The sequence below is a fragment of the Rhineura floridana genome, chromosome 4, assembly GCF_030035675.1.
Source record: "Rhineura floridana isolate rRhiFlo1 chromosome 4, rRhiFlo1.hap2, whole genome shotgun sequence".
Classification (NCBI taxonomy): Eukaryota; Metazoa; Chordata; class Lepidosauria; order Squamata; family Rhineuridae; genus Rhineura; species Rhineura floridana.
The window spans coordinates 33,692,323-33,700,943 of NC_084483.1; positions in this window are offsets into that span (position 1 = coordinate 33,692,323).

Genomic DNA, 8,621 nt, shown 5'->3' on the forward strand with positions numbered 1-8,621 from the left:
GAACATTGGCCAATAATAGAAAAGGTTGTTGTTGTTTTTTCCAAGAATGACAGCCAGGAAAGCAGCCAAAGTTTTAGAGCGAAGAGGTTCAACTGATACACAGGAAGGGATAGACATGTTCCAGAAAATTATGGAGGGGTTTAATGATTTTAAACAAGAGATGAAACAAGAGATGAAACAGGACAGACAACAATTTACAGATGAATTTTGCAATATGAAAAAGGATTTAAAAGATTTACAAGATCATATCAAAACAGAAGTGGGTGAGATTAAAAATAACATTGGGCAATTAACACAGGGTGTAAAAAATGTTAAAGATAAGGTGCAAACCTTAGAGAATAGAATAGATATTACAAATGTGGAATTGGAAAAAAAATTGGACTATATTGCTGTTATGGAACTCAGAGATAAAGAATATTGCTTGAGATTCTGTGCAATTCCTGAGGAAACAGGTGAAGATATCAGAGAGAAAATTGTTAATGCCATGGTAAAATCCTTGGATTGGAACAAAGATCGGATGGAATTTGAAATAGATAAAGTTTATAGAATTAATTCCAGATATGCAACAATGAAAAAAATCCCAAGAGATGTGCTTGTTTATTTTCTAAAAAAGAGGACCAGAGATATGGTTTTGCAACATCATTTTAACAATGTCTTCAAAATTGGCGGTAAAGAAATACAGGTGATGAAGGAAATTCCTATTAGACTTCTACGTAAGAGAAAAGAATACGCTTTCTTCACAGAAAAACTTAAACAATGTAAAATTCAATTTAGATGGGATGTTCCAGAGGGAGTGATTTTTACATTTAGACAACAGAAGTATCGATTAAATACTGTTCAAAAAGCAAGGGATTTCTTGAGAAAAGCTTCAAAAGACATGGAAGAAGATAAACTCAAAGATATGGACATAATTCCTGGGAAACAAAGTCAACAGAAAAAGGTAGAGGAAGAAAAGGATGATGATGAATCAAAGGGAGCAACAGGTACAGATTTTTCTAAAATACATGCTTAAAATTGGATTACAAATATCTAACTTGGAATATAAATGGAGCTAATTCGTCGCAGAAGAGAAGGAAAGTATTTCATTATTTGAAAAAATTAAAATTGGATATAATTTGTTTACAAGAAACTCACATTAAGAAGAAAGACTAAATATTTAATCTGTAAAAATTTGGGTGAAGAATTTATTTCGGCAGGATCCAAAAAAAAAATGGCGTGGTTCTTTATATTAACTCACAATTGTCTCCTAAATTGATATTATTGGATGATAGTGGCAGATTTGTGGGAGTTGAAATCACCATACAGGGTACAAAAATCTTGATAGTGGGCATTTATGCTCCCAATGAAGATAAAACAAGGTTTTATACTGGACTTATGGAAAAATTATCAGAGTTTGCATATGATCATTGGTGTGTCATGGGTGATTGGAATGGGGTAATTTCACCAAAAATGGATAGACTTTCTGAGAAAAATATTAAAGAGACGCAGGGCAAATTGCCGAAGATTTGCTTCGAATTGATGGAAAATTTAGAATTGGTGGATGCTTGGAGATATATAAATGACAATGCAAAGGAATTTACTTACTTTTCAGAAAGACATAAAACATTTTCGAGGATTGATATGATTTGGATGTCTAAAAACTTAGTGAAAGACATTTCCAAGATGGATGTATTACCAAAAACTTTTTCGGATCACAATCCAGTGATATTGACTTTTTTAAAAAAAAATCTTGGATTTAGATGGAGACTAAATGAATCTTTATTACAGAATGATAAAATAGTGCAGGAATGTAAGAAGAAATTAAAAGAGTTTTTTGAACACAATTTACATAAAGGAACAGATGAAAATATTGTTTGGGATACAAGTAAAGCATTTATGAGGGGATATTTTATTAAATGTAATTCTGAATTAAAAAAGAAGAAACAACAGAAAATGCAATTAATCTTGGAAGAAATAAAACAAAAAGTGGAAGAATTGAAAAAGAATCCAACTAAAGCTTCTACTGTAAATCAAATTAAAATGTTACAGAAACAAGTGTCAATGTTGACAGTTAGAGAAATTGAAAGGAAATTAAACTTTGCTAAACAAAGGACTTTTGAATTTGCAAATAAACCAGGGAAATTGCTAGCATATAAATTAAGAAAAGAACGACAAAAAAATCTTATTTTAAAGATACAAGAAGGAGATGAGATGTTGACAGACAATGTAAAAATCCAAAGGGTTTTCCATCAATATTATTCAACTTTGTAAGTGTCAGGAAATTCCCTCTGAAAAAATAGAAGGGTATATATCTAAACAGAATTTGCCTAAAATTACAGATTTTCAGAGACAAGCTATTAATGGTCCTATTACGTCAAGAGAAATATCTGAGGCTATAAGTAAAATTAAATTAGGAAAGGCGCCAGGACCGGATGGACTATCAGCAATGTATTACAAATGCTTGGAGGAGGAACTTTTATTACCTTTACAGTATACAATGAATTCTATTTTACAAGAGGGGAAGATACCGGATAGTTGGAAAAATGCCAATATAACATTAATACCTAAAGAGGAGCAGGATCTAACCAAAACAAAAAATTATCGGCCAATATCTTTATTGAATAATGACTACAAATTTTTTACAATGATTTTGGCTGAAAGAATGAAAATAATATTGCAACAATTTATTCAGGAAGATCAAGCGGGGTTTTTACCTAAAAGACAATTACGTGATAACGTCAGGAATGTTTTGAATGTGTTGGAATATCTAGAACAACGAAATGACATACAAGCAGCTTTGATTTTCTTAGATGCTGAGAAAGCATTTGATAATTTGAATTGGAAATTTATGTTTAAGGTTCTAGAGCAAATGGACTTTGGAGATAATTTTATAAAATGGATCAGATCGATTTATACATCACAGAAGGCACAGATAATTGTCAATGGGGATTTAACGGACTCATGTGAAATACAAAAGGGTACAAGACAGGGATGTCCATTGTCCCCTCTTTTATTTATTCTGGTTCTAGAAGTGCTGCTTAGAGACATAAAGCAAGACAAAAGGATTTCGGGAATAAAGATAAAAAAAGAGGAATATAAATTGAGAGCATTTGCTGACGACTTGATAATTGTATTAGAAAATCCCTTGGAAGGAATCAAAGTATTGATGGATAAACTAGAAGAATTTGGACCATTAGCAGGATTTAAGATCAATAACCAAAAAACGAAGATGTTGGTGAAAAAATTATCTTTAAGAGATCAAAAAGAGTTAATGGAGAAGATAGATTTTAAAATAGAAGAAAAGGTGAAATATTTAGCTATCATTATGACAAATAAAAATTCAAAGTTGTTTCATAATAATTATGAAAATTATGGACAGAGATTAAGAAAGATTTGTCAAAATGGGATAAATTATAGTTGTCATTAATGGGTAGAATATCTGTAATAAAAATGAATGTATTGCCGAGAATGATGTTTCTATTTCAAACAATACCTGTCATATCCTCTGATTTACCTTTTAAACAATGGCAAAAAGATATTTCTAAATTTGTTTGGCAGGGGAAAAAACCAAGAGTTAAATTTAAATTATTACAAGACGCCAAAGAAAGAGGACTGGGATTACCAAATTTGAGACTTTATTTTGCTGCTTGTTGCTTAGTCTGGATAAAGGAATGGATTCTATTGAGGAATAAAAGATTATTGGATTTGGAGGGTCACAACCTGAAGTGGGGATGGCATGGATATCTATGGTATGATAAAGTAAAAGTTAATGTGGATTTTAATAATCATTTTATGACGTCCTTTGTTGAAAATATGGAATAAATACAAAACAAGTTTTTTTTCCGAAAATACCACTATGTGTTTCAAGTCAAGAAGCATTTTATAGAAGAGAAATGGCTGGAAAAGAGAAATGGTTAACTTACCAAGAACTATTAGAAAATGTGCATGGAGAATATATAATGAAAGAGAGAGAACAACTAATAAAGGAAGGATATAGTTCTCAATGGTTTGCCTATTTACAATTGTTAGAAAGATACAAAATGGACAAGAAAATGTATGGGTTTGAAATAAATAAATCTGATTTTGAAATAGGTTTGTGTACAAATGATGAATGTATAATTGCAAAAATGTATAAATTTTTATTGAAAATGGACATGGAAGAAGAACAAGTAAAAGAGTGTATGGTTAAGTGGGCAAAAATTTTTGGTTATAATTTACAAATGGATCAATGGGAAAATATGTGGAGAAAAGGTTTGAAATTTACATTATGTTATAATCTTAAAGAAAATTTTTATAAAATGATGTATCGTTGGTATATGACTCCAGAAAAGTTGTCAAAAATGTATAGTAATGTTTCTAATGTATGTTGGAAATGTAAACAACAAGAAGGATCTTTTTATCATATGTGGTGGTCGTGTAAACAGGCAAAATTATTTTGGGCACAGATAGGTAGGATGATGCAAAAAATCTTAAAGATAAATATTCAGTCAAAGCCAGATTTTTTTTTATTGGGTTTTATGGATAAACAAAAGGAAAAGAAATATGGAAGAATAATATTATATATGATCACGGCAGCAAGATTATTATATGCACAAAAGTGGAAAATGGAATCGATACCAACAATGGAAGAATGACTATTGAAATTAATGGGCTTAGTTGAGATGGACAAATTGACATGCCTTCTTAGAGAAAAAACGACAGATACGTTTCTTAAGGAATGGAAGCCTCTTTTCGACTTTTTGTTGAAAGAAAAAAATGAAATGATGATAATGGGATTTGACGATTAATCAAGATAGACTATGGAAAAAAGTGAATTTCGTATGTTTTAGGGGACAGGTTTGATATATATTATATACTTATAGCTGATCTGTAACAAATCGGAAGTCAAGTTCTTTTTTTAATTATTTTTGTTGTATTGTTTTTGTTGTATTTGTTTTATAAAAATTTGAATAATAAAAATTATTATAAAAAAAAAAGATAAGCAAGCATTTCTGAGTTCAGGACTATATACTTTGTAATATTTTGTTTTGAAATGAGCTTATGGGAAGCAACAGAATGGCATGGGGGGTATTTTCAATTTAACATGATGGAATGTAAAAAAAAAATCCATGCTGGCTATAGTATACAGCCAGTCTTGTGGCTGTATAATTCATCATACCAGTTAAGGATTACAAGCAATAAGTACTTTGGGTTTACCTATAAAGCCCATGACCCAGAGTTTGGGGAAAACTGGAGATACCCTTGTGGATGGTTGGCACAGAACTGTTCATGATTGACAAGAACATTTCTAGGCAATTAGAACCAGTTAGAGTCAGTTAAAGAGAATGAGAATAGTTAGGACAGTGAGTTAGGGAAGAGAAATTTGTCTGAGTTGTTAGAAAAAGAAAAGAATTAAAGATGCAGACAATAAACAACCTCAGTCTTTAACGTATATAAATATAGCTGTATTTATAGTTTTATAGAAGCTATTTATTTATTACATTTGGTAGATACTTTTCTTCACAAAAGTTAACTCAAAGCAACTTATAATCAATAAAAAATTAAAATTAGTATAAAAACTTAAAACAAAACAAAAAGTTAAAAAGCCAAAGTTAGCTTGGCCCCTAAAAATAGATAATGATGGCAGCAGGTGTGCCTCCCTGAGAGCATTCCATAAGTGGGGGGGGGCACCACTGAGGACACCAGCTCTTGTGTCACTATCCTTCACACCTCCTTCAAAGGGGGGCACACAAAGAAAGGCCTCAGATGTGGACCACAGGGTTTGGGTTGGTTCATATGGGCCACATTCACACATTTATTCCACAATTATGCCACTTTAAATAGTCATGCCATCCTCCAAAGAATCCTGGGAACTGTAGTTGGTGAAGGGTGGTGAGAGTTGTTAGGAGACTCCTGTTCTCTTCACAGAGCTACCATTCCCCAAGTGGTTTAACAGCCAGTCCCTCTTCCCACAGAACTCTGGGAATTGTAGCTTTCTGAGGGGAATAGATGTCTCTTAACAACTCTCAGCACCCTTCACAGACTACCCATCCCAGGATTCTTTGGGGGAAATCATGACTGTTAAAGTGGAATAATAGTGGAATAAATGTGTTGTGAATGTGGCCATGGAGAGAGGTGGTCCTTGAGGTATTGGGGTCCTGAGCCATATAAGGCTTTGTAAGTCAAAGCCAGCATTTTGAATTGAGCCCAGAAATTAATTGGTAGCCAGTGCAGTTGGGCCAGAATTGGTGTTATGTGCTTAGACCATCTTGCCCCAGTGAGCAATCTGGCTGCTGAATTCTGCACCAGCTGTAGTTTCTTAACTGCAGCCCCACATATAACACATGGTAATAATCTAGTTTAGAGGTTACCTGGGTGCAGACCACAGAAATCAACCTATCCCTGTCCAGGTCACCAAAGCTGGTGGAAGGCACTCCTTGCTACCAAGGCCACTTGAGCCTCAAGCAATAGTAATGGAACCAGAAGTACCCCCAAGCTACACATCTGCCACTTCAGAGGGAGGGTAACCCCATCAAGAGCAGGCCATATCCTCTCCATCCAGTCTAAGGAACCACCCACTAACAGTATCTCAGTCTTGTCTGGCTTGAGCTTTAGTTTAGTGGCTCTCATCCAGCCTGTTAGTAGGCATCCAGAGATTGCCTACTAAGACAACATATTTCTTGTTCGGTTCTTCAGTAATTATTTGACAAGGGTTTATATTGAACAACTGTCTCTGTCTCTTCCATCAGACTGAAAGGAAGTTTCTAACTAAACCTCTATCGTGCTGCGTATGAAGCTCTTTGGAGGAAGGGCAGGAGAGGGAAAAAAGTAATAGAAAGAAGAAATAAATGTATTTGTTGTTGGTTCTGTATGTGTATGGTGAGGAGAGCTTCAGCTTCTGTGTATCTTGGATGTGAGAGAGATGGAGAGAAACTGCTGATGTGCTTCATGCATCTGAGTTTGTGTGTATATGAAGACTGTTAAGAACATCCCTTGTGGATCCTACCAAGGGTCTATCTAATTCAGTGTGCTGTCTTCCAACAGAGATAAACCAGATGCCTCTGGGAAGTGTAGGAGGGAAATGCAGGCATCAGCCTTCTCACGCTGTGTATTTCCAGCATCTAGACAGCTTTTGAACAGGAAGCTTCCATTTTTATATTATGGGTAACTTCTAAGCTTATATGTTGTAGACCACAACCATGGGCTACTTTAACAAGGAAATATTTGAAATTCTTTTTAACACCCTAAAACACTGTATAAATCTGTGTATTGTGTTCCTTGAATGAGGCAAAATTTTAACACAAAGACATAAGTGAAGTGCTCATGTAATTCAGTTTACTTAAAAAATAGAAAGTCTACATCTGAAACACTTTCCTAAAGGGGACCAAAGAAGAAACATAATCCTGGGAACTTCTTAAATGGCTAGGGTTCTGTCTTTACCGACAGAATTGCAGGCCATCATTTGGAAGATCTATCTAGCCAGCTGAAACTTGCTAAAAAAAGTAGTTAACTTTATTTTAGTGTTGCCTCTATGCTGCCTGCCAAGAAGCTGAGACTGAGAACTATGTTGCAATATCAAAACAGAGGAGTGAAGAGAAAGCAGAAATCACAATGATTTACATCTATAACGTCCAATGAACACTGCAAACATGTTAAGCAACACTGTGATCCAAACAGGGTTTTGTTCAGTGGTGCCACACATAGTAACACCCAATCAGGGCAACTGGGGTGAGGGGAAGGACACTCTGAAAAGTGATGTTGCTGCTGGTTTAAGCTCCTATCTGCTAGTTTTCTTTGCAGAATGCCTGGCAATTCCCGTCCTCTCTAGTGTTTGCTTCTGTTAGAACCATCTGCCCTGTGAGCAGAAAGCCAATGGTCACCATGGCCTTCTTCCCCTGCTAGGATCGGCCCTCTGCTTCCCTCACAGAAGGTCCATTAGAACCAATTGTCCTGTGAGCCGCAACAGCCTGTGAGGCAAACTGTCACTTTTTTATCACCTGCTGCACCTTCATTGCCCCCCCTCCTTTCATAGCAGGCTTTCAAAACCAAACACATCTTTAAAAAAAAAAAAACCGTGAAGTTTTCAGATTGTTTTAAAATTATTTTCTATCCTTTCAGTTGGGTATTTTGGGAGGTCTTAGAACCGAGTGAGGGAGGCCACAATTCTGACCTTCTCCTGAAAGCCACTCATTGCACGAATTGCATTGGAAGTCAGTCACCAAGGGTTGGAAGGATGCTTTGTCCATTACTTTAGATCAATGACATAAAAAGTCACTGTGTATAGCTACATCTAGAAAATTAACCCACCATCTGAAGGTATTCTGGGGCAACAGCAAACCTTAGGACTATGCCTCCATTTGGTGGCATGGCAAACCTCAGGCCCAGAGCTTGGAAAAGTTACTTTTTTGAACTACAACTCCCATCAGCCCAATCCAGTGGCCATGCTGGCTGGGGCTGGTGGGAGTTGTAGTTCAAAAAAAGTAACTTTTCCAAGCTCTGCTGAGGCCTACACCTCAATTTGATGGAACTTACATGAATGACCAACACCTCAGGATTCTCGTGCCAGCTAGATAAGAGTTTGTTTGAAATTATCTATAGATCTCCCCAACTTTCTTCTTTTCAGTTCTTTCCCCAGCCCTGTGCTACATATGTAGAAAAACACC